The sequence below is a fragment of the Sander lucioperca genome, chromosome 12 (assembly GCF_008315115.2).
Source record: "Sander lucioperca isolate FBNREF2018 chromosome 12, SLUC_FBN_1.2, whole genome shotgun sequence".
Taxonomy (NCBI): domain Eukaryota; kingdom Metazoa; phylum Chordata; class Actinopteri; order Perciformes; family Percidae; genus Sander; species Sander lucioperca.
In genome coordinates, this window is record NC_050184.1 from 14038415 (window position 1) to 14062338 (window position 23924).

The window sequence follows — 23924 nt, forward strand, 5'->3', positions numbered from 1 at the left end:
CGTAATCCATCTATGAGTCAAGATTTTGAAGCAAGCAGGGGCAGATTGTTATAACTATGCTGGGGTACAATAATGCTAACCATAACCCATAAGGATGTGATCCTTAAAGGAACACGCCGACTTATTGGGATTTTAACTTATTCACCGTAGCCCCCAGAGTTAGATAAGTCCATACATACCTTTCTCATGTCTGTGCGTGTTGTAACTCTGTCCGACGGCCCCACCATCCTGGAGGTAACAGGTTCCAACTAGCCTACTGCTCCGAATAAGTGACAAAATAACGCCAACATTTTCCTATTTACATGTGATTTGTATAGTCACAGCATGTACAAATAACAAGGTCACATGAGACAGACATCTTCTAACCGTATATAAACTGGGAACTATATTCTCAGAAAGGCGAAGCACTGCTACTTTTCTGCTCGGGGCTTCTCATGTGCTGCAAGCATATCACTCCGCCCAAGTAGCAGAAGTAGCACTGCTTCGCCTTTCTGAGAATATAGTTCTATTTCGTATAGGCTTCGCCCTCTAAGCCACGCTATTGGGTTTATCCCTTCGCGCAGTCGTGAAGATTTTCTTTCCCGCCCTAGCGTGCCGCTCGGGCTTCAACTAGGTCCGCAAATACTGTATATAAACAGAGCGGACCCGTAGCTCTGCTCCCACTTTTTCTTCAAGCTAGCAGTATGAAGACAAGCTCGACTTCCAGCGGTGTTCACCTCTGCCCCACCTGCCGGACTGGCTGCATCCTGCCGCCGGACCTCCATCCCCGCTGTGAGACCTGTCTTGGCGCCGCTTACGCCTCTTGCCAGTTCTGCATCCGCCTGCCATCTAAAGAGCTTAACCGGCGGGCGGAAGCTTTCTGGAGTGTCAGGCTCTCACCCCCGACGCCTCCTGCCAGTTCTGCATCCGCCTGCCATCTAAAGAGCTTATCGGCGGGCGGAAGCTTTTCTGGAGTGTCAGGCTAGCGGGGAAGGGGATGGCAGCTGGGCAGACAGACGGCAATCCGTCAACACCCTGGATCCGCCGGAGGAAGGCTTTATCGACGAGCACGAGTCCGATGGCTCGATTCTCTTGGATAACGCCTCCGTCACCAGCTGTCCCTCCTCCCCCTGGGAGATCTGGACCTCGAAACGGGGATCGATGCCCTCCCATTGCGGCTTTCCCCATCTCCGGAATGGCCAAGGGCAGCGCTCCGGCGGTCTTCCCCTCTGCCTCAGGCTCCACCCTCTCTTTTGGAATCTGCCGGAGATCATCAAAAGGCGGCAGACCAGAGAGGCATAGCGCTCCCGGCTGAGCTTCCAGTCCCTGCTCGCGGCCTCTTGAGCGGGGATGTTTACGCTCAGGAGCCGCCCTCCTCACGGGCCCCACTCTGGCCGCGCTTCACGGAGCTTCGGCCGTTTGTGGAAGAGGTGCTCTCCCAGCCCGGGAAACTGAAGGCTCCCGTCTTTCGCTACGCCCCGTTTACCCGGGTTCAAGGCGACACAGAAGCGGGCTTCCCTTCAGTCCCCCCTCTGGAGCAGAGTCTGGCGTCCATCCTGCTTCCGAAGGCCACTTTTTTTCGGCCACCGGAAGCCTACGCCTCCTTCGCCCCATGGATCAGGTATGTGCTCAGGTCACTGACCGGTCACACCAGTGTGCGGCCCAGGGTCTCGCGGCACAGAACAATATAGCTTTGCTAGCCTCCACCGCCTCCGCCATGGCCATTAGCCTACTCCGGGAGCTCTTCCTCCGGAGCTAGTCACGGAGATTGGCAAAGCTATGACCGCGATCCTCACCCTGACCACAGCGTCCACGGTGGCGTTGTCCAGAGTCATGGCGTGGCAGACTGTGGAGCCAGCGAAACATCTGGCTCCACATGACACAGCTACCCACTGACATCAGACTCAAGCTTCTGTACGGCCCCATAGCTCCTGATGGACTATTTGGGCCCCGCCTACAGACAGCCACGTCCCATTTGCACCAAGTGGAACGATTTTGAATGCTCGGCTCTTGGAAGGCGGCTCCTCCACAGCAGCGCCGTCGCCATGACAACCGGCATGAAAGGAAACGCGCCACAGCCTCTGCTGCGGCTGCGTTTTCCCAGGCTTCGAGCTCCGCTTCTCCGCCCAGCCCCCCTCCGCAGCGACTGCCGGCTCCACATGACCGGCAGGCCTCTCGGAGCCGGAGGACCATGAAGGCAGCCCCCACCTGGTAACCTACCCCCGAGCCCCCCAACAAACGTCTGTCCACATACAGTTGAGAGTTGGAAACACAACGGCCCTTTTAAGGGCCACCCCCACCCATCTAAAGAGCAGTTTCCCCTCAGCCAAGCAGCCCCTGTTCCCATTGAACAGTGCGCTGACAACATGACAGTCGTTCCCCACACAAGCGCACACCAGCCCACCGCTGCACGCGGAGCTCCACCGCTCTCTCACTATGCAGACAGCGAGGGGCCCATTTTCAGTACAACCGACTACCGTTCGGTTACTCACTGGCCCCCCCGCACATTTTCCAAGTGCATGGAGACGGCACTTCAGCCGTTGCAGAAAAAAGGCGTCAGAGTCCTGTTTTATCTGGACGATTTGCTCATCCTGGCTCCCTCTCGGGAAACGGCGGCGCTGCACACTGTGGCAGTTCTGCAGCACCTGCAGACACTGGGTTTCGCCATAAACCGGCAGAAAAGCTCATTGGTTCCTACACAATCAATAGTTTATCTGGGCGTAGTGCTAAACTCGATTGTTATGAGAGCCAGGCTGTCAACACCAAGGCAAGACGCGCTGCTCTCTCTCCTGTTGCGCACCACGCCACGCGCAAAGGTGCCTTTTGGGCATGATGTCCGCGGGCTACATGGTGGTCCCCCTGGGGCTTCTCCACATGAGAAAAATCCAGAGGTGGTTCCTCCGTCAGCGTCTCGACCCCTATACGTCACAAGTGGCGAATGCTGATCATTCCTCCTTCCCTACAATCAGACCTGTCATATTGGGGGAACCCCTGGACTTTGTCAGCTGGGGTTCCCCTGGGCAAGGTGACGTCATACGTGACAGTGTACACGGACGCGTCCCTCACTGGCTGGGGGGGAATGTGCGAATCACAGGTGGTGGGAGGAGAATGGCCACCCCCCCTCCCACACATAATTTGTCTGGAGCTGTACACGGTGCTGAAGGTTTTGAAACACTTTGCCCCGGTGGTAGCAGGGAGACATGTTGTCGTACAGACAGACAATGTTACTGCAGCAGCGTTCATAAATCGCCAGGGCGGCATACGTTCGGCCCGGCTATTGGAAATAGCCAGGAGCCTTCTGCTGTGGGCACACAGTCACCTGCTGTCCCTCAAGGCTGTCTACATCCCCGGGATACTAAACCGGGCGGCAGACCTAATGTCGAGGGGAGGGCCCTCTCACAACGAGTGGAAATTGAATCCCACTATTGTTCAGAAGCTGCGGAGCAGGTTAGGGAAAGCGGAGGTGGATCTGTTCGCCTCACGAGAAAACACACAGTGCGCTCTGTGGTTTTCCTTGAGCGCACGGGACAATCCACCCCTCGGCGTGGACGCTTTCTCCCACCACCCCTGGCCCAGAACCCTCCTATATGCTTTTCCCCCGGTCCCTCTGATTCCTCGTCTCCTGGAACGCATCCAGGAGGAGAATCTGTCGGTCATCTTGGTGGCGCCGGAGCGCACGAGCGCATCCTGGTTCCCGACACTGGTCCAGCTGCTGGCGGGTCATCCCTGGCAATTGCCGTGGCGCGAGGACGCCCTGTCACAGCTGGACGGCGCGATATCTCACCCCAGTGATAACCCAGCGACTGTGGGGCTGGCTGCTGAGCGGGAACACTTGCAAAGGTTAGGTTTGCCTCCTGCCGTGGTGCGCACTATTCAGAGCACGAGAGCCCACTCCACAACAGCGTGTTACGCGGCGCGTTGGAACGCTTTCCAGCGCTGGTGCACGGAGAGGGAAACAGACCCTATATCGTGTCCCCTGCCTCTCGTGTTGACTTATCTCCAACATTGGTAGATAACGACCTGGCTCCGTCCACAGTCAAAGCCTGCGCAGCGGCCATTTCATCCTGCCACAAAGGCTATGGAGAGAGAACTGTTTTTGCGCACCCCCTAGTAAAGCGTTTTTTGAAAGGGGTCAGACGACAAAAACCCGCCGTGCGCTCTCTCACTCCCCAATGGGATCTGGCCCTGGTGCTTCGAGCTCTGGGGAAGCCTCCTTTCGAGCCCTTGGCACAAGCCTTTCTCAGGTTGCTGTCCCTAAAAACGGCGCTTCTCCTTGCCCTGACGTCAGCCAAGCGAGTGAGCGACTTATGTGCGCTGTCAGTTTCACCGTCCTGTCTCTCCATTAGAGGGGACGGGAGCGCAGCCACCCTACAGCCTAACCCTTCTTTCACACCGAAAATTTTAACAAATTCCTTTCGGTCGAGGGTTTTTTCCCTCCAGGGTTTTTTCCCCCCTGCCTCATTACAACGACGTGGAGGAGGTTTCCCACCGATTGTGCCCGGTGCGTGCGTTATCACAGTACGTTTTACGCACGGCGGACATAAGGCGGACACAACAGCTGTTTGTACACTATAGGGAACACCAAGGAGCGGCCCTGTCAAAACAGCGTCTGTCTCACTGGCTGTGTGAAGCTATCACCCAGGCCTATAACACGGAGGGGGCGGAGCCCCCCCAGGGCATCCGGGCACATTCTACAAGGGCGCTATCGGCATCAACAGCTCTGTTCAGAGGCATGTCAGCAGCCGACATCTGCGGGGCGGCCTCTTGGGCATCCCCATGCCCTTTCATCCGTTTCTATTTGCGGGATATGTCTGAGCCCTCTCTGACTCACTCGGTTCTATCCTCACTCAACGACGGATGATGCCCCGTCGTATGTGGGCCGGGTGCCGAGAGGAGAGCGGCGTCCCACATATATGTGTAGCCTATGTATATATGTACATATGTATATATATATTTGTCGCTATCACACATCCTCTCTCACTTCCATGCACGCCTACAATCATGTGCCACTGCATGTGCACTGCCTGGGGTCCTCCCCCCCCCTACTCTGGGTGGCTGGGAGGGACTCGGGCGCCCCATAATTATCAATCAGGTACTACCCTCACCAATCATGCACGCCTGCCCTCTCGGCTAGGCCAAATTATTACCATGGCAGGCCCTGTTACCTAGATAACGGATTATCTGATACAGTCCCCTGTCAGTGCATGAGAGAGAGACAGAGGGAAAAAAAGTTTAGTCTATGTTCCACTGTGGGCTCTGGGTCGCAGGTGGCATTGACTACATCAGCTTCGCCCTAACCCAATAGCGTGGCTTAGAGGGCGAAGCCTATACGAAATAGAACGATAGTTACGTTATTGTAACTCCAGATTCTATGAGTATAGGCGTAGCCCTCTAAGATCCGGACCACCTGCTCCAGTTACATTAGCTGAAGAAAAAGCTTATGTTGGGAGCAGAGCTACGGGTCCGCTCTGTTTATATACAGTATTTGCGGATGTAGTTGAAGCCCGAGCGGCACGCTAGGGCGGGAAAGAAAATCTTCACGACTGCGCATGCGCGAAGGGATAAACCCAATAGCGTGGCTTAGAGGGCTACGCCTATACTCATAGAATCTGGAGTTACAATAACATAACTATCGTTCCCAGTTTATATAGTGGAAGAAAACATCATTAAATAAATTTGACAACACATGCGCAGCATTTAGCAAACGCGCTGCAAATACACATAATACAACCAAACGCTCTGCAAATACAGAAACAATGCAAAAAGAAAAGCACACAATCCCCCGAAAACAAATGCATAGGATAGGTCAGGTCAGGGGCGAGGTCTCCTCGCCACGAGTGGCAGCTTTTAATGCACAATCATTTATTCAAGGTATTTTTTTTCTGTCTCTTAGAAAAAAATCTTTTTGTCAGTTTTGCCCTGACATTCTCCCTCTTGCTGAGAGCCCTGTAGGTACACACACAATCAAATGACTCCTCTATTGAATAAGGTCTGCCATTATAAGTGAAGCCACATCATTGTGAACATCTTTAATAGGGAGTGAAATGCTCTGAAAGGTGTACAGCAGCACATAGAAAAGCTGTACAACTAAGGTATTAGCCATTTCTTTTTGTGCAACCTTGGCCCTTTATATTCAGAAAAACTCCCATTCTGAGACCTTGGCGTGTGAATACCATTTGAAAATGGTTTGAATAAGAGAAAGTAGTGTGGTGTAACTCAAACGGGGAAAAAAAGCCAGGCACCAAAACTGACGGGGTTTCAAAGTTTGTTTCTGACTTTTGTAACCAAGCTACAGTGTATACATTTATTGTAACTTGTAACACAGTTGAAGAATGATCTCCACTAAATTTTAACAGGGCAGGAAAGAAAACAATATTACACAATGAGTTTGCACAATCATGAAGCGAATAACTAGATGTCACAGAACATTTTGGTGACAGTCCTGCAGTTTAAATAAAATGTTGAAACCCATACTAAAGTTTGGATGGCCCAGCATTTGGGTGGCACGGTGTTGCAGTGGTTAGCACTTCACTCCGCGTTAAGGCCTCTTTACAGTCGCCGTTCCTGACCTGTCGCATGACAATGTGACGTCAAAATGACGTAGATCTCGCTGGCGCGCCACGATTTAAAGAGGTTGCCAGGACTTTCAAAGTGACTGCAAGTCTCACTTGTAAACTTACTGGGTTAAGATAAGTTCTTTAATGGTGAATGAAAGGCTTGATCCGACGAAGTAGGTCATCGAATCGAAACACTGATGTCAATACTGCTGCCAGTTCTGCCATTGTTTACCTTTTTCCTCTTCTTCTGTAGAAATAGCAAAGTCGGTAGCCTTTCCTCATTTGCGACACCTCTGTTCAGGAGAAGACTGCAACTAGTGTCGCGACCACCACGCGCGAGTATAAATAGTTACGGCACTCCAATGATGTCACATTGTCGTGCAACCGTTTGGGAACAGTGGGCGGGCGCTTGCTTTAGCGTGGCTTTTCTCCGGGTTTTCCGGCTTCCCCCCACAGTCCAAAGACATGCAGGTGTTTTTTTCAATTGTCTGTTGGTGTGAATGTGAGAGTGAATTTTTGTTTGTCTCTATGTGGTTTTCTGTTTCTATGTGTTATCTCTGTGATAGTCTGCCGACCTGTCAAGGGTGCATCCCCCCTCTCGCCCACTGTCAGCTGGGATAGGCTCCAGCCCCCCGCGACCCTGTAAAGGATAAGCGGTTACATATGATGGATGGATGGATGGATGGATGGATGAATGGTCCAGCATTTAGGAAATATGCCTCTTGTGTTTGATAAGATAAACCTCTGTAGGAAATGGTTTAATTGATATATATGTGCTGCTCCCATCTCATTAAGAATGCAGTAAAGTGTTTTCTATTTCTAAATATTATGTTTCTACACTGGTGAAAATCAATACCTGCTTTTCTGTAGCAGGACATTGCATAGTTCATAAATCCGGTTGAAAATGCTACTAATATGGACTAAAAAGCTAAATTTGCCTATTTGAAACTATAACATAACTGTCAAATCATCCCTGTTGTCAACAAGTACAGAAAAACACTGACAGTATGTCGGATCGAGGAAAATGTGTCATGCATGCTTGTCTTGGATCAATCGCAGTGACTGACTGGAGGAAATCAATGAGCTAAACGCTAACACTTTGGCTGGGACACAGACAGACAAACTGGCCTGTTAGCAGAGTACGAAAGATGACTCCTTCACTCCAACTGGAGAGCTGTAGGCCAAAAAAAACCCAGTGTGAACAGTGTGTGTGTTTCTGTACTTTTCAGTTAGGTTTTCCTAGGTAAGGTGCAAAACTTCAATTAAAATTAGGAAAAGTTTACTGTATGTAGGGGTGTGAATCTTCACTCCTGTCACGATTCAATTCGATTACAATTATCCTGTCAACGATTCGAATCACATCACAATGCATCAGGATACGTCACCTCCTCAATATTATATATTGCTACACATGGTTTTCATCAACAAATTCAAGCAGTCATATATACAGTATATATATATATATATATATATATATATATATATATATATATATATATATATAACTGCCCTTTTTATTATATCTGCTCTTAAACAAGACACTTCCTGAATGTAGTGGAGTCTGAACTCAGCAGACAACAGGCAAAAGGCAAAAACAAAAAAAGCAGTGACCGGAAAATCGACAAGTAACATCACGAGGCAATAATCGATTATGGTCTGTCACTGCATCGATGCAGAATCATCCAGGTCCGCATCACACTGCATCATTGCAATAATTCATTTCAACACCCCTACTGTATAGGCGTGCTAGCAGCTCTGTGAGGCTGCACTTAGGCCCAGTGGTGCTTTGATCTAAATGCTTTCACATTACAATGATAATTCTAGCATGTTGATGATTAGCAGGTATTCTCTCTCTCTCTCTCTCTCTCTCTCTCTCTCTCTCTCTCTCTCTCTCTCTCTCTCTCTCTCCCACAACCTCAGCCTCCTCCTACACCTCTCTTTTGTCTGTATCTCTCTTACTGATACCCCCCCCCCATACCTTTCCCCATATCCCTCCATCTCCGGGTCTCACTAGTCGTTTGCGCCTCCTCGTGAGTGCTATTACAGCATCACTTTGCATTTAGATAACCATCGCCTCACCACCCCAAATTGGTCCGGAGCAGGAGGAGGGGGATAAAGAGAGGGGGAGAGGAAGGAGGAAGAAGGGGAGGAGGTGGAATAGGACAGGGGGAAGAGGAGGAGGCGATATTGAAGTTCAAGCCGAATGCTTCCCGGAGAAATAATTGCAGATGTTGGAGCCCCTGCAGATAGTAACACAGGGAAATTTTAGGGGAAATACAGACCAGCAATTTCACTGCTGGCAATTTTACCATTACACTTTCATTTCGCAGCTCCCCCGCTGTGTCATCCACACACATTTATTTTGTCCCAGAATGCCTCCTATCCCCATCCCCAGAGTTATGCCAAACTGAGTTGCATTATAATATCATGACGAGCATTCCACTTTGCAGTGCCAAGGAGCCGTGTATGGATACAACAAAAGTAACATAAGTAGCATCTATGTACAGTTAGGGGGATTCCAAAATAAAAAGAGAAAGGAAGTGAGCATAATATGCACTAATATAATAACCAAAATACATTCACACATCCAAATACTAACAGAATACATATGCTCCTATTTTAATTGATTTAATTGATTAATGATTGAGCTGCCTACACAGGCCTTCTTTTCCCCTCTGTTTTATGCATGTATTTAAACTAATTGTATGCTGGACTCTGAGCATACTGTACTGTGCTGCTCTGCTAACATGCTGCTCACGCTACGCCTCCTCTTAGGGCATTAATGAATAGTGTTGTTTAGGAGAAATCAACTACTCCCCAAAAGTCGACGAATAATTGAATAGTGGCGGGGTATTTAATTGCTATTAATTGCATGATTGTCCATAGTTAACTCGCGATTAATCACACATTTTTTTTTATCTTTGCAAAATGTACTTTAAAAGGGATATTTTTCAAGTTTTTAATGCTCAAGTGGTATTTCAAACTCGACGTACTCCGGTGGTAACTCAATTCACATTAACAGTACCTGCAAATAACTTTAGTCTTGTCGAGAGAATCTGGAAGGGCTTTGAAACTAAACTTGCTATTCAAAAGACCATTTTTTTCTATATTCATTTCTGCTCAAGGAGGTTTGTTTCTTTTCTTTTTTTGGGGGTCTTTAGCTGCTTTTGAATGGTCATTGATTTCTCGGCGGCCTTGTAAACAATATGAACAAAAGCCAGTCACCTTGCTCTGTGTCTGGCTGTTATTCATTGGCACTCGTTTGCTTACACTTGTACAGTAGCATTAGCAGCCTCCCCTGCTGTTCATCACTGGCCGAGCTGTAATTACAGACGCATCCAGAAGAGACAAAAGGAGGAAGCTCTAAAGGTGTGTGTGTGTGTGTGTGTGTGTGTGTGTGTGTGTGTGTGTGTGTTTGCGCGCACACCTGTGCAGCGTGCGTAGGTGTGCATCACGTGTGCGATAGAGAACAAGCAGAGACAAAACAAGTGCAAAGAAGCCTGATCGTCCTTTGAGCTGCTGTACTGAAAGAGTCCCTCACCATCCACCCACTCTCTCTCTCTATTCCTCTTTCTTTCTTTCTTTCTTTCTTTCTTTCTCACGCTCCATCTCTTTTTACCCTCCTGCTGGCATGTCTCTTTTCCCATCTATTCCTCTTCTCTTTCTCTCTGTAATTGCTGCTACATTTGCTCTTAGAAGTGAGTCTAACATCACAAGGATCGCTCTGATTTTGTCACTGACATAACCAAAAGAATTGTGTATAGGTGAAACAAAACAGACTTCGCCAAAAAAAAAAGCGAAAGGAAATTTGCCTGAGCTCGACAAACACGCGTGAATACCTTGGATCTTAAGCACAAACGTTAGGAGAGTTTATTTGATTTGTGTCTAAAAGCAAGAATAAAAAAAGCACCAAAACTGTTTTTTTAAATGCCTAATAAGCTTCTTTTTCAGGCGGCTCTCTGTGGAGATTTTAATTATGATTTGGCATCAGCTGCCGTTTATTGGATGAAATGGACGTTGCTGATCAAGGCTCTGTTGGAAGGTGGTAGAGATGGAGGGAGATACAAGCACACCAGAAACTGAGGGACAGAGAGAGATTGCAAAGCTGATCAAACACATTTTCATTCACACCATGCTCAGCTACATGCTGGCAGGCCACGCACACCCACATCCATGTCGGAAGCAGAACCCTTTTGCTAGCTTCAGAATTTGCACTTAGAAACCCAAAAGCTTTACAACATTTATATAGAAATGTCTGTTTTGCTACTTTCTATTGTCAGTTGATGTAATTAGTCATCTATCTATCAGCTTATGAAAGCTTTATAATTTAGAGCTATGGTGCGCAATCAGTATTTAATAATAATGAACGTCCGTTATATACATGCTATTGCCAAATAAGTTGATACAAAGCTACTCACTGTAAGCCTATCAGCTCCACACATCTCTCTCTGTATTTCTCAGTATGGCTAGGTTTACAATATGGTGTAGTCTGGCGACTTTCGCGGGCAGCAGCTCGAGTAATGTGTTTCACGTCACTGCTGAGAAAGGAAAACAGCAACGGTCAGCTTTGGAGACAAAGAGGACATAACAATTAAAAGATAATTACCTCTTCCAAAGAGTCCTCCTTGATTTGACGGGATAAACGCTACTAACAACTGCGTGGAGGAGGGGTTGTGCGTGAATCAGCACGATCACCGAAGGCTTGCGTCATGTTAGATTGTTGTGTTGTTGTCATTACTTAGAATTCGACAGAAAGTGGAAAACTTTTACTTGAGATGGCAACCCATCATTACCTACTTTGAGAACTTAAAAGAACTGGAGTCCAAACCCATATGATCTACCTTACATTTCCACTTTGTTTTTTTGAGAATGCGCGGTACACAGGCAAATGCTCATAAAACACCTACTTTTATGCTATGATTTACTAAGGTTATTATTATCAGTATTATTATAGCATTTCCATATGATACCTTGATGTGTCAATTTCAATAAATTTCATGTAAACATACATGTTAATGTATCTGCAGATCTACCAAGAGAAGTGTTAATGGTGGGTCACAGAAGACCCAACATGCACACCTCTCAAATATAAAAAAACAAAACACGTGCAGCCCTGCACATCAAACAAGCTGATTGGTTAATCCACAACCAGTAGGGAAGCAAAAGAGAAGCAAAACATGTCCACTTCAAGTATAAAAGACTAACTTTTCCAAGCACCTGTGCACGTTCACTTACGTGCAGCAAGTTCCAGCCTAGACCTTGTTGACATGTCATAGTAGGAAAAGCACAGGTGTATTCCAAACCATTAATGATGGCTGCATTCCACTTAGGAGAGGTCCTGGTATTGTGCATTCCGACTCACTGAAATAGCTTACTGGGACACTTGATGGAATTGAGCCATTGTTAAGGTTATCAATTTCAGCTGTGCTTTTCATACTATGCCAAGTCAAAATGTCTGCTGTGAAAAAGGTCCATATGGCATAGAAAAGAGAGACACTCAAATTTCAGATGAGAAGGCAAAAAAAATACAGTGATTGTGAGAATTAAGTACATTTATCACATCAGCAACATGACCTTTTCATGTAAAATGCAGCGAACTAGACATTGACGTTGGAATAATCAGTACCTTTTATATTAACAATTGATGAAATTACTGGAATGTGAATGATGGTGCTCGTAGTGAAGAACCCACAGAGATTTATCACCTAGCTCTGCAGTTGCCCTCAGCTCTACGGAGCGTTTTAGCATCTTTCAGCTCATTGTTTTGACCTAATAGCCCTCATCTGAGCGTTGATAAACCCACTGTACACTACCTTCCCAGCACCACAACAACAGCAAAAAAAAAATACTGTTTGTAAGGAGCTGTTTTGCCACTTAGTGGTACAAATCCATAATACCCTGTTGTTTTTCAAGGACAGTTACAGATTTTTCACAGGTAAAGGTACATAATGTTATATGCACATCAAGGGGGTAAATGGCACACCATGGTACACAGCTATCAGTTGTTCACTACAACAAGCTGTCCTTTCTTTTCTGCTGTGTATTTACTTTTTAAATTTCATAAATAAAAGTTGGACGTGATTCACTTACACTTTTATGCAGTTGTGTAATGGTAAATAAATACAGGTAGTGTATCCTCCTGTCAGTGATCATGATAACGCAAACACAAATATAGTTCAATTGTATCTCATGTTTTTCCCCATTTCCCTTTCTTTTTTCCCATCACTCACAAGGAATTCAATGGATTTATTGTAACCTAGAGGTGGTAAACTCTATGCAACCAAAAAAATCAGGTAATTTAATAACTGAATCTGGCTCCTACTTTTCAACAACCAAAAGCACAAGTCATTACCTTGACGTTTAACATAACAGGTATTTGAATTGATAAGGGTTCCAGCTGTACAAGCAGAACAGGGCAGATATGGATGACTCTGAGGTTTTTACTGAAGGATGAAAAAAAACCCTCTGAGACCGACAGTGCCACATTGAGCTACGTAAGACCATGGGAGTTAGTGGAAAGGATGTTCACACACACACACACACACACACACACACACACACACACACACACACACACACACACACACACACACACACACACACACACACACACACACACATGCACATACACACACATGCACATAGGCATGCACACGTACAGTAATCTGAGCAGCAGAGTATCATCTGGGTAACCACATCCTCTGCCTCAGTGTGGAGAGGAGGAACCTGACACCCTATCGCCCTATATGAAAACTCCCTAGTCATCACTAATATGAGCAGGAATATCAACATTTAATATGCACAAGGGGACTTCAGAGGTCATAGCAGGGACCCAGGATGAAGAAAAACTACATTTCTATTCTTGCAGATGAATAGAACGAAAATGACAGAGTTCAAACAAAAACCAACAATGCATCCTCCCATGTGATTCAAATTCACCTTCCTCTCCTCTCCCCAATTCTTTTTCCAAAACTTTTTATTTATAGGGTTACAGGGGAAGTCATGATGGGAAAATTGTGTTTAAATATAGTGTTAAAGTTTCATTATTAACATTATTACATTTGCAGGCATGGGACATATTTTCAAAAAAATCTTTAATGATGCAATTAGGGATGGTGTGACATCTGACAATAAGCCTTTTTCACAACAAATACTTTAACTCGTCATAGTAGGAAAAGTATAGGTGTCACTTATAACATTAACAATGGCTATGTTCAATCTAAGTGTCACACTAAACCATGACAGTGCAACAGTGAGACAGCATGCACAATAGCAGGACCCTGGAACCAAATCAACTAAATGGAATTCAGCCATCGTGTATTTGATTATTTGCACCTGTGCTTTTCCTACTATGACATGTTAAAATGTCATCCTTAAAAAATAAAAAATAAAAAAATAAAAAAAGAGGCATTTTAACTGCCAAAAAACATCTGAGAATGTTATCCATCCAAGTCTCAGATGACGGAGTTTCCTTGAATGCGTCTCAACAGCCTCTTCTCGCAACCGCATTATCACGGCTGCCTGGTAACGGTAACCTAAATCTTCCTAAAAATGTATATTTTTTTGATAAGTCTTTAATAATGTAAGGTAAGCTATGTGATTTGTAGTTTAGTAAAACAAAAAACATGCAAAATCAGTATGATTTTTGGCCACTAAGGGCAAAAGTCCATTACAAGATGTCAATGAAGTGAAGTTAATAAAGTGTGTATTGCTAGAGCTGTGTTAACGTTGGCAAACAGATGCCTAGCTACGTACGCATCCAGTTGACACGGAGCAACTTAAGCATTCATAGGAGTCGTGTTTATGGCCACTTGCCGATTATGTTATTATAATATTCACTCTCCTGTTGCTCTGCTTTGCTCTCCACCAACTCCTGAGAATATCTGCCCCCTAGCAACTAAATTCTCCACTATGTTGCTAATTGCTAGCTTTGTCCGCTTTTTGGTGCTGGGCGTGCAACTTAACGTTAATGTACGGACAACTGACAACTGACATAGCGAATAGCCTATATCATCCTCATACATTTAGTATTGTTGGCAGTAGGCTACATGAGTTTCTATTTGACGTTTAGTGTAGCCTATGTCAAAAATGGTCTGATCAGCCTTTATATGTTCAGTCTGTTAAATTCTATTCGGTTAAATGCTAAGTCAGCATAGCCCGAGTTAAGTTCTATTCCGTTGACCTCTTGTAATTACGAGCCCAGAACTTTGCTACTAGTGACTCCTCATGCTAAGTGGAAGGGGATGTAGCTCAGTGGTAGAGCGCATGCTTTGCATGTATGAGGCCCCGGGTTCAATCCCCGGCATCTCCAGTGGAACTTTTCAGTAACTTAGCAGTATTTCTCTGCCACCGCAGTCCCTTACAATGTCACCTTTTAAACAGTCACACTGATTGAGAGAAGTTACAAGGAGCACAACAACAATGATGAGATCATTGTTAAATGAGGCAGTGAAATTGTTAAGACACACAGCATGCTGTTTTTTTCAGTTTCATTCGTACTTTGGGTTTCTAGAACATTTACATGCTTTAAAGGTCCAGTGTGTAACGTGTTTAGTTCAAAATCTGTGTTGCCCATTCACAAACTTTTTCATGAATATTTACCACCACCATCAATTCCAAGTATTCCTTTTGGCTTGAAATTTTACATTTGCATTCGCCTGAACTTGGGTAGACGCTCCATATTCATGCGCCATCTTGAAATACATTAGCTGGTAAGGGACATACAGGACATACTGCTCCGCCTTTCACGTTTTCGCTGTCACATGATAAACTGACAGGTGCTGCTAATGCTGCTACTGGTATTGTAGCTTTCCGGCCCTGGCAAGTTTGAAGAAGGAAACATGGAGGACCACACATAGTCAAAATATAGACTGTACATAGAATGGACCAACAGATCCCGTTGCTCTGGATGGAGACCAGTGAAGGATATTAGAAGCTCTTTTCCGGTGAGCACCGAGCGTTACTGCGCAGCCTCCAACTGAGAGAGACGACGTAAATGTGACGTGAGCAACCTGTCTGAAAGTTGGAAGTCTTCTGGTAGCTGTGCCAAGAGAAATCTCAATCATTCCCAATCTTGCAGAGATGGAGAGCATAGGTATATGTAAGGAGATAACATAGGCACAGGCTAATTATTGCTAACTAAAATGCTAGTTAACATTAGTAATTAAACTTAAACAGCTAATGTAAGTCGAAACTGCCTGCGAGCTTCTCCTGTACTATACGGTAATTCCTCTACTATGCGACCGTAAGTCCCGTGGTTATGACACAATTGTTAGCCTATTTTTACAAAAACGTCTGCTACGGAGCCATAACGTGAGATACAAGGTAATGTAGCCTTTTATACATTGTTGTGTTTCTTTAGAAATAAACAATGGACAAATAAAGTCTTTAAACGCTTCAGATGTAAAGTTATTCGCTGTCAAAGTGACGTCAAAATGAATGGCAGTCAATGGAATGCTAACGGGGGGTGAGTGCCTGTTAGCATCAAAATGGCGCCATAGGATCTACGCGATCTAAGCTTACCCCCTTGATTCAAAATCCAAATTTCAGGAACAGGAATCTTCTTCTTCGCTCAGAAAAAGAAAAAAGGATATTGAAAAGAGCAAGAGACTGGCTTTTTGAAGCGTGAAGGCTACCGTAGCTGTAATACGTACTTTGAACTGTGTGGCGCGAGAGAGATGATTGCGATATATGATCTCAACGCTAGATGGGAGAAATTCCTGTCGGTACACGATCCGTTCTGCCTGCACGATCCGTTCTGCGCATGCGCAAAATGTTCGCGCATGCGCTGTTATACGAGGATTTACGACACTGCACGATCTGTTCCACGCTTCCGGTCGACAGCCAAGCTAACGTTAGTTTAGCTAACAGCTAATTCGGCTAACTGCTAGCTGAGACAGCATGTAATAACTTTAAAAGACCCTCAAAATAAAACGTGAAAATAACCGTTAACATATATAACAGCTGTTACGTCAGTTCTACTTTACTTGTGCTCATTTAAAATACAATCACTCAATACTTGTCTTTATTGTTATTACTGTGAAGTCTTAATTTAGCTGTAGCCTGCTTTTCCCATTATGTTTGAGTTAACATTATTTTAGACTGAATCTAGCTGTCAGCTAGCAGTTAGCCGAATTAGCTGTTAGCTAAACTAACGTTAGCTTCCCGGTGGAGGCTAGCCATAGGCTAGCGTGGAACAGATCGTGCAGGTCATATCCTCGGTAAAACAGTATTATCTTGCGCATGCGCAGAACGGATCGTGCAGGCAGAACGGATCGTGTACCGACAATTCCTACACATTTGACCTTTAATGTTATTTTTCCCTTCCTGGAAAGCCCAGTATGCTCGGATTGGCTTGCAAGAAAAATATAGCGCACCTTTGGAAGGGTAGTTCTCAAGCCGTGGCATGGGTGGATCTAAGCGGCCCACAAAAAATCGACGGGATTGTCTTATTTCACAGTATGGGTTGGTAGCACTAAAAATGTTTTAATATGAACGGCAATGCTTTTATCTGAAAAAAAAGTTGCTGATTCGTAGTGGAGATCTGCTCTAAATTAGCCCCGGCAGCCTGTGGTCTTTGGTTAAGTTCCAAACAAGGCCAACACTGCCGATAGAGATGATTTGTCAAGTTTCAAGGGAGCTGACCTTTAAGCAGTGAACGTTATTGAATAGACACACACATAAAGGCTTACAGCAAACTGAAGTAAAGACATGCAGTCACACTGCAGAAACACAGACATACACACAAGCAATCACTGACATGAAACAAACATGAAAGGACGCGCACACACACACACACACACACACACACACACACACACACACACACACACACACACACACACACACACACACACACACACACACACACACAATGAGCGCAGCGGCGAGACAGCATGCAGAGTAATAAGATGACAGCAATCAATCAAGCTGAATAGAAGCAGCCTTTTATCAGAGGAATGATTCCAGTAAAACAACCTTTATCATGTCATTTATGAGCTTCAACACTACAAGGAGCATGACAAGACACTGTACCGCAGCCTGTATCGGGTCCGATGCTGCCACCTATGCGCACCATGGAGCGATGCGTCTGGTGATCCGCTGTTACGCACTTACGCAGCCAGGGGGCGCACTCATGTCACTAACGTCTCTCTCTCTCTCTCTCTCTCTCTCTCTCTTCCCCCCCTACCAGGGGATGCCGGAGTCTAACCGCAGCTCTCCTCTCATTCATGCTGAGCGCTGTTCTCCTGTGCGCACGGAACTGCAAAGCTGAGCTTCGGAACCGGTGCTGCTGCTGCTGCTGTCTGACAAGCCCGCCGGGAATGGAAATGTCTTCTGCTGCAACTCTGACATCCTAAAAAACATGCCAAGCAGGACGAACGCGAAGGGCGGTTTGATCAGTAAGTACAGCCAAACTTTTTGTGGTTGTTAATCATCTCTCTTCTCGTCTTGGAGCTTTTTTTTTTTTTTTTCCCCTACATCCGAAATGTTGATGACATTCCTCTCCTTCTCCAACTCTACCCCTTCCTTCTCCTTGCCTTCCTGTATACCCTCCGCCGATCTCTAACATGAGCACACATGGAGCATCTGTGCTGCGGGAGAAATCCATCTTTTGTAGATTAATTTTGTTGCGCTTCAAAACATCGCATGGCTTGTTTTGCGCACCCGCTGAAAAGCAGCCTGACGCACTAGGAGGTTGCGGATGAACCATCTCCGAAATGACTGAACGTTTTCTTTTTTCTTCTTCTTCTTGGAATCGGTCAAGTTGTTAGAGGTGAAGGATTGCCTTACTTCAGGAATTGCGGATTTTGGATGCAAAGCGCAGTATGAACAGGCTGTTAGTGTATGAGCTCCACGGGGGTGTCTTATCTCCCACATGCCTGAGCTCAGATGTATGGTACATGTCAGGTCGGAATGTTGTCGCGATGGTAAAGTGATGCCAGTTTTGAATGTGTAGCTGTTGTGGTTTATTGTGATGATTCTTTGCTTAAAAATAGGATTGAACCCAGTATGAATACGAGCATCATCGCACGCGCTTAAGACACGAATTGAACTTGAAAACAATCTTTGCGTTCACTGTGCGCTGCATGTGCGCATATATCAGTGCATGTATGGAGTGTTGTGCAGTGAGACCGCTCGTATGTGTGTGTGTGTGTGTATGCAGCTGTGTGCCAATTTGCGCTTGTTTAGATGCAAAATGTAAATGTTTGAATGAGTGTGTGTGTGTGCTGTGTGTGTGTGTGTGTGTGTAGTGTTTGACCTGTGTGTGTGCGTGTGTGTGCCCCTCACCCACCCACACATTAACACACACACACACACACACACACACACACACACACACACACACACACACACACACACACACACACACACACACACAGCTTCTTCATTTTGGAGTCGCATCAACATGCTCTGACAGTTTTGTGTCACCTTATGAATTTTTGACTTGAAATGCGTAGGTGAGGCAGACGGGCTGGTTTAGAGAGACTACGGGCGCCAAGCCACCGGTTTGGCTGCCAAAGTACATAGAAAAAAATCTCTTAAGGTTGTGTGTGTGTGTGTGTGTGTGAGAAAGAGGGAAAGAGAGAGAGAGGAGTGCATCTTCTCTTTGCATGTTCTGAATCTCCTCTCATCTTCTTTTCTCTCCCTTCATATCTTTCTCCAGGGTGATCTTGTGTGTGTGTGTGTGTGTGTGTGTCTGTGTGTGTGTCTGTGTGTGTGTGTGTGTGTGTGTGTGTGTGTGTTTGAGGGAGAGAGAGCTATGGAGGAGATACAAAGAGATGTTTGCAGAAGAAAGACTTCTCCCCCTCTCTCAAGTGTGTGTGTGTGTGTGTGTGTGTGTGTGTGTGTGTGTGTGTGTGTGTGTGTGTGTGTGTGTGTGTGTGTGTGTGTCATGATGTGCCTGTGCTGGGACGCGTTGATAAGGCTGAAACCCTGAACATCACCTCCACTTTGGGGCTGAGGCGTGACATTTAATGTGACTGCATGCATGGTTATCGTGACATAATGACTGTGGAACATATTAGTTTCTGTTACACCCGCGATCACAGTGTATTTAGAGGTTTGAGCCCGAAATGAGTCAGAATCAGACTCCGACGACGGCGGTGCTGCATGTGCTTTGAGCTGCCTGTAACCTAATTACCTAGTTTATTCTTGGGAGTCTTTTATTATTAATTTGTTCTCGGAGGAGATCATCCTTTCTTCACGCTCTCTATACAGCCACCTTTCTATGCATTGCTGACATTCTGTGGGCAGTGTAACCAGTGTTCAGCAACATTTACAGGAAGTTATAAGATGATACTAGTGACTGTGGTGTTCAGTCGCATATTTAAAGTAACCATATCAGACTTTCTTGCTGTTTAGAAAAAAATCTCCAATGGCTAAGACTAAACTTATGTCTGTTATATGTAAGAAGTGCTATGTATGTTTGTGGTACTCATTAATGATAATGGATGTGGTATCATACTGTACAGTGCCTGTAGCTACAGTGGGTACATTGACGTTTTATGGCAATTTGATGGGAGATTTTTGTGGGATTTAACCGGTTATATATCCATAATATTCCAAAACTTTGCTGTCATTATTGAAACTGCAGTTTCCTTTTAAGATTAATTGAGGAATTCAATAATTAATTCAATTAATTTATATAAGGGGCTATTTAGGCGAACAGCCTCATTCTGTGTTCATGGATGTGACTTTGTTTACTGTTGACTGAAGTCTTATCCTTCTGGAGCTTTCTTGACATTGAGCTTTATGAGCCACATTATAAATGAGAATGGGCTTTGTGGGCTCACCTAGGAGGGAAAGCTGTTGTGCTGGGGGGGGGGGGACATCTACCACCACAGGGAGTGTGAGTGGCTGTGGGTTCAGCTGTGTGTTGTGTCAGTGCTCTCAGCCCTCAGTGGCTTAGACCCCGGCTGAGCGGAGATCTACAGATCGGCGATGCACCCTGCGGTCCGTCTTCGCCGAGCCGCTTCATACCTTAAGTGCCTGTCATAAGTAAGCCGAGCAGGAGAGATGGCAATAGAATGACAATAAACCAGATTGATAAAGCAGTTTTAACTCATTCCACACCCAGAGGAAGGGTGTGTCATTCTAAAATGTCCATAGGATGGAATGGAATAGATTTAGCTGAGGTTTATTTATTTTTTTATTCATAATGCCTTTAGAGTCTACATTTAAATGCTGTATGGGCGGCCCAAGCGGGAGCTGAAGCACCGACCCAGCAACGTTGGAACCACGCTCTCGCCTATTGAGCCACTGATGACTATAGACTGCCAAGTAAGCTGATATGACATGGCAAAATACCAGTTTGAATCCCACATACACCAGTTGTTGTAACTGCTTTTGGAAAGGCAATTTATCTGATTAGCTCAGAGTGGCATGGAGATCAAATAACAAAGTGATAGACTTCCTCTGTTGAAAATATGACAGATGTTATATGAAGGTTTATCAGTGAAACCTTCCTACAAGGTTACATACTCGATTATTGCCAAAAGGCATGATGTGTTGATAGTCTTTTCTCTCCCTCTGCTGGCTATATCAGTCTCTTGTCCGTCATTTCAAAAAGGAGAGATCATTTTAAAATGATACCAATATTTATTAGAAAAGCAACTTTGTTTAAAAATAAAATCCTTGTTAAATATAGGCTCAGGAAGATAAGAGATAGGATAGCACTCCCTCCAAGTATAGATGCTGGTGATGGCGGTGGAGTAAAGCCAGTAGGTATGTCTGCCTGATCTGAAGATAGTGGATGATGATGGACGTCTGTATGTCACAATGATATTTAAAAAATAGCATCCAACAGCCAATTGGCTCAAGAAACGCGGGCAGAAAGATGATTGGATGACGTAAGAATATGTGAATGAGATGAACCCTGACAGGAAGGAAAGCGGACGTGATGGAGAAGCAATTCAAATTAGAGGAATAATATAAATAATCGATATGGAGCTGCTTCACCTCATGTGGTCTGTATTTAGCAGACTTTTTTTTTCTTTTGTTATATTGACTCCAACATGAGTATTGGTGATACTACAGCAGTGGGTTTTTTTGCCTGTTTTTCCGATGAGCCAGGGACGGAGTGTTTACAACTCCCAATTTCTGTCTGAACAGAATAGACGGAGGAAGAGGTTGAGAAAAAGAGGATGAGAGCAAAAGAGAGAGAGAGATGAAGCGATGGAGCTTTTAAGTTCCCGGCACCTTTTTGATGCAGTAAAAGGCCAAGGCAGATCAAACGGGGCAGGCAGATTGAAATAGTTTCTCTTGTAAGGGGAAGAGACGCTCCAACCTCGCACAGATGTGACAGGTTACCGCCAGACGGAGGTAGCATGATTGCAAACACTCGCTTTCCCAATTCAAAATAGGACTTGCGAGGAGCTTTTTAATTGTCGTTAGCATCTGCGTTTGGTATTTTCAAGCGAGACCAACGGCTTGTGGGTGTGTGGGGGAGTTCCTAGTGCGAGCAAGGATAATTCTGTCGTTTTGTCAGCAATTAAAAGAATTTCAGCAACCCATTTTCTTCTGCTGCTGCAGCTTTTGTTTGTTGTCCCAAATGGCCAATTTCTGCCTTATGTTCTGTCTGAACAGTTGAGGCTGCAAAATAATGTGTGTGTGTGTGTGTGTGTGTGTGTGTGTGTGTGTGTGTGACGTGTAGCCGAACAAACCTGCATTGCTGAACTTGTCTGTGTTTTCTGTGCTTCTTAGTCTGATCAGCATGCTCCCATATTTCTCAGACGCACAGACACACACACTCGGACATCCTCCCTTCACCCTCCTTCTCTCCTTGTATATATTTAGTGCTGGGCCAAGGTCAACGTTAGAGAGCTCGGTTCTTGTTTTTTCCGTACATGGCTTTCAGATGCAGATCTGTCTTCCGTTATCTGTAACGGTGATTAGACTTTCCCCAGGCCATGGGGAGGAGCAGAGCAGGAGGGGAATGCAAAGGTGGACAGAGGGAAGGATAAGGCGATACAGCAAGGACTGCGAGGCATCATACCCTCTATGTTTAAAGAACAATGCCAGCTGTTAATCTCTGCTGACAACTCTTACAGCCTATAGCACCAGGAAGGGTGCCTTGTGCCATGATACAAGAGAGAAAAACAAACACTGAATGGGTTTTTGAGATGAATATGTTTGCACTGTCTTCTTCCTCTGGATTTCTCCCCCAGGCGAGCCCATGTAAAGAACTTTGAGGTGAAGCTTCTGTGTTAAAGTACGTTCCTTTGCAGTCTCAGATAGAGAGAGAGAGAGAGAGAGAGAGAGAGAGAGAGAGAGAGAGAGAGAGAGAGAGAGAGAGAGAGAGAGAAAACCTATTTGCATGTTTGGAAGTCAGAATTTACACAAACTGCACACTGCAGGCTTATCTTTAACAAGCAAGCTGATGGCTGTTGCTTTGCACCAAATGACACCAAAGGAACAAGAGAAGCCAAAGATCTAACACCGAAGAGTCCGGCTCCCTTAATGTGGAGCCATTGCTCATTGCTCAATGCTGTTTATGAAGTAGTTTGAATTGACCACTTTCTATGGCTAACAACAGAAATTTGAGCAAAAAGAGAGAATCTGGGTGGTCGGGATGAAAACCACTCTTGCGTCGCAGCCTGTTAAGATGCACAACTATAAAAATGTCGTACTTGACCTGGACACCTTGAAGAGAGAGAGAGTGGGGGAAAAAAGGAAGATTGGAGGATTTTTGAGCACCAAAGTGGAGAGAGGAGGGATAACTGAGGCCTGTGGAGGCGAGAGGTGGGTGAAAGTGGTGATATAGAGTATGCTCTGCTATCTGGGCTTGCCGGTAAGGCTTACTGAAGGAGGGGGGAGAATAGATGGAACGAAAGAGGCTCAAGAAATTGGAATGTTGGAGGGGTGAGAAGGTCAAAAGGAAAGGTAATGATGGATGTTACATTTCTCTCCCTGTAAACAACTGTAGAGTTGCAAATAGTAAAATGTAAATTAAAACCAGTAGGATCAGGGAATGTCCACAAGACAATGAAGGGTCTTTTGCAAACTATTGGGCAAGGTTTTAGTTCTTTTGGTGTCCTCTAATGTTAGCCATATATCATGCTGCTGAAGATGAACAAAATGCATTTGTTAATATTTTAACCCACCATGTAATCCAATCTAACAAACGCTAGTAATACTTGGGAAACTTGCTAGTGATATATTCACTCTATCCTCTATTGAGAGGGATGTAAGGAAAGGGAGAGAAATGAATGAATAGAAGAGAAGGCAATGGAACATCAAGAGAATAAACTCATGCAGAAAACAACTGAGGCGAGGATTTAAAAAGTGAGAGATGGACGAAAATGAGAGAGGGAGAAAAGGGAACTGGAAGCAGCGAGGCAAAGAGAGAGGCGGTATTCCTGACACTGTGACTCAGATGAGAGGACTCCG

The 23924-nt window shown here is 45.4% G+C and overlaps 1 protein-coding gene, 1 non-coding gene and 1 pseudogene across 4 annotated transcripts in view; all 3 read left to right on the plus strand.

Annotated features, from left to right (window-relative positions):
• Positions 1 to 3058: 3058 nt before the first annotated feature.
• On the plus strand, positions 3059 to 4842 carry LOC118496431 (annotated as a pseudogene).
• Positions 4843 to 14035: 9193 nt separating this feature from the next.
• The window catches only part of LOC116040775 (plexin-A1-like), a 300695-nt gene continuing 290806 nt past the window's right edge, over positions 14036 to 23924 (plus strand). For 2 of the 3 annotated variants that reach the window (XM_031286408.2, XM_031286409.2), the window contains exons 1-2: positions 14043 to 14089; positions 17728 to 17935. The gene's annotated coding sequence lies outside the window, so the exon portion shown is untranslated. Of the gene's footprint in view, positions 14090 to 17727; positions 17936 to 23924 lie in introns of all 3 variants that reach the window. The other variant, XM_031286410.2, reaches the window with a different exon arrangement.
• On the plus strand, positions 14776 to 14847 carry trnaa-ugc. The gene has a single exon. It is a non-coding gene; the product is annotated as a tRNA-Ala (tRNA).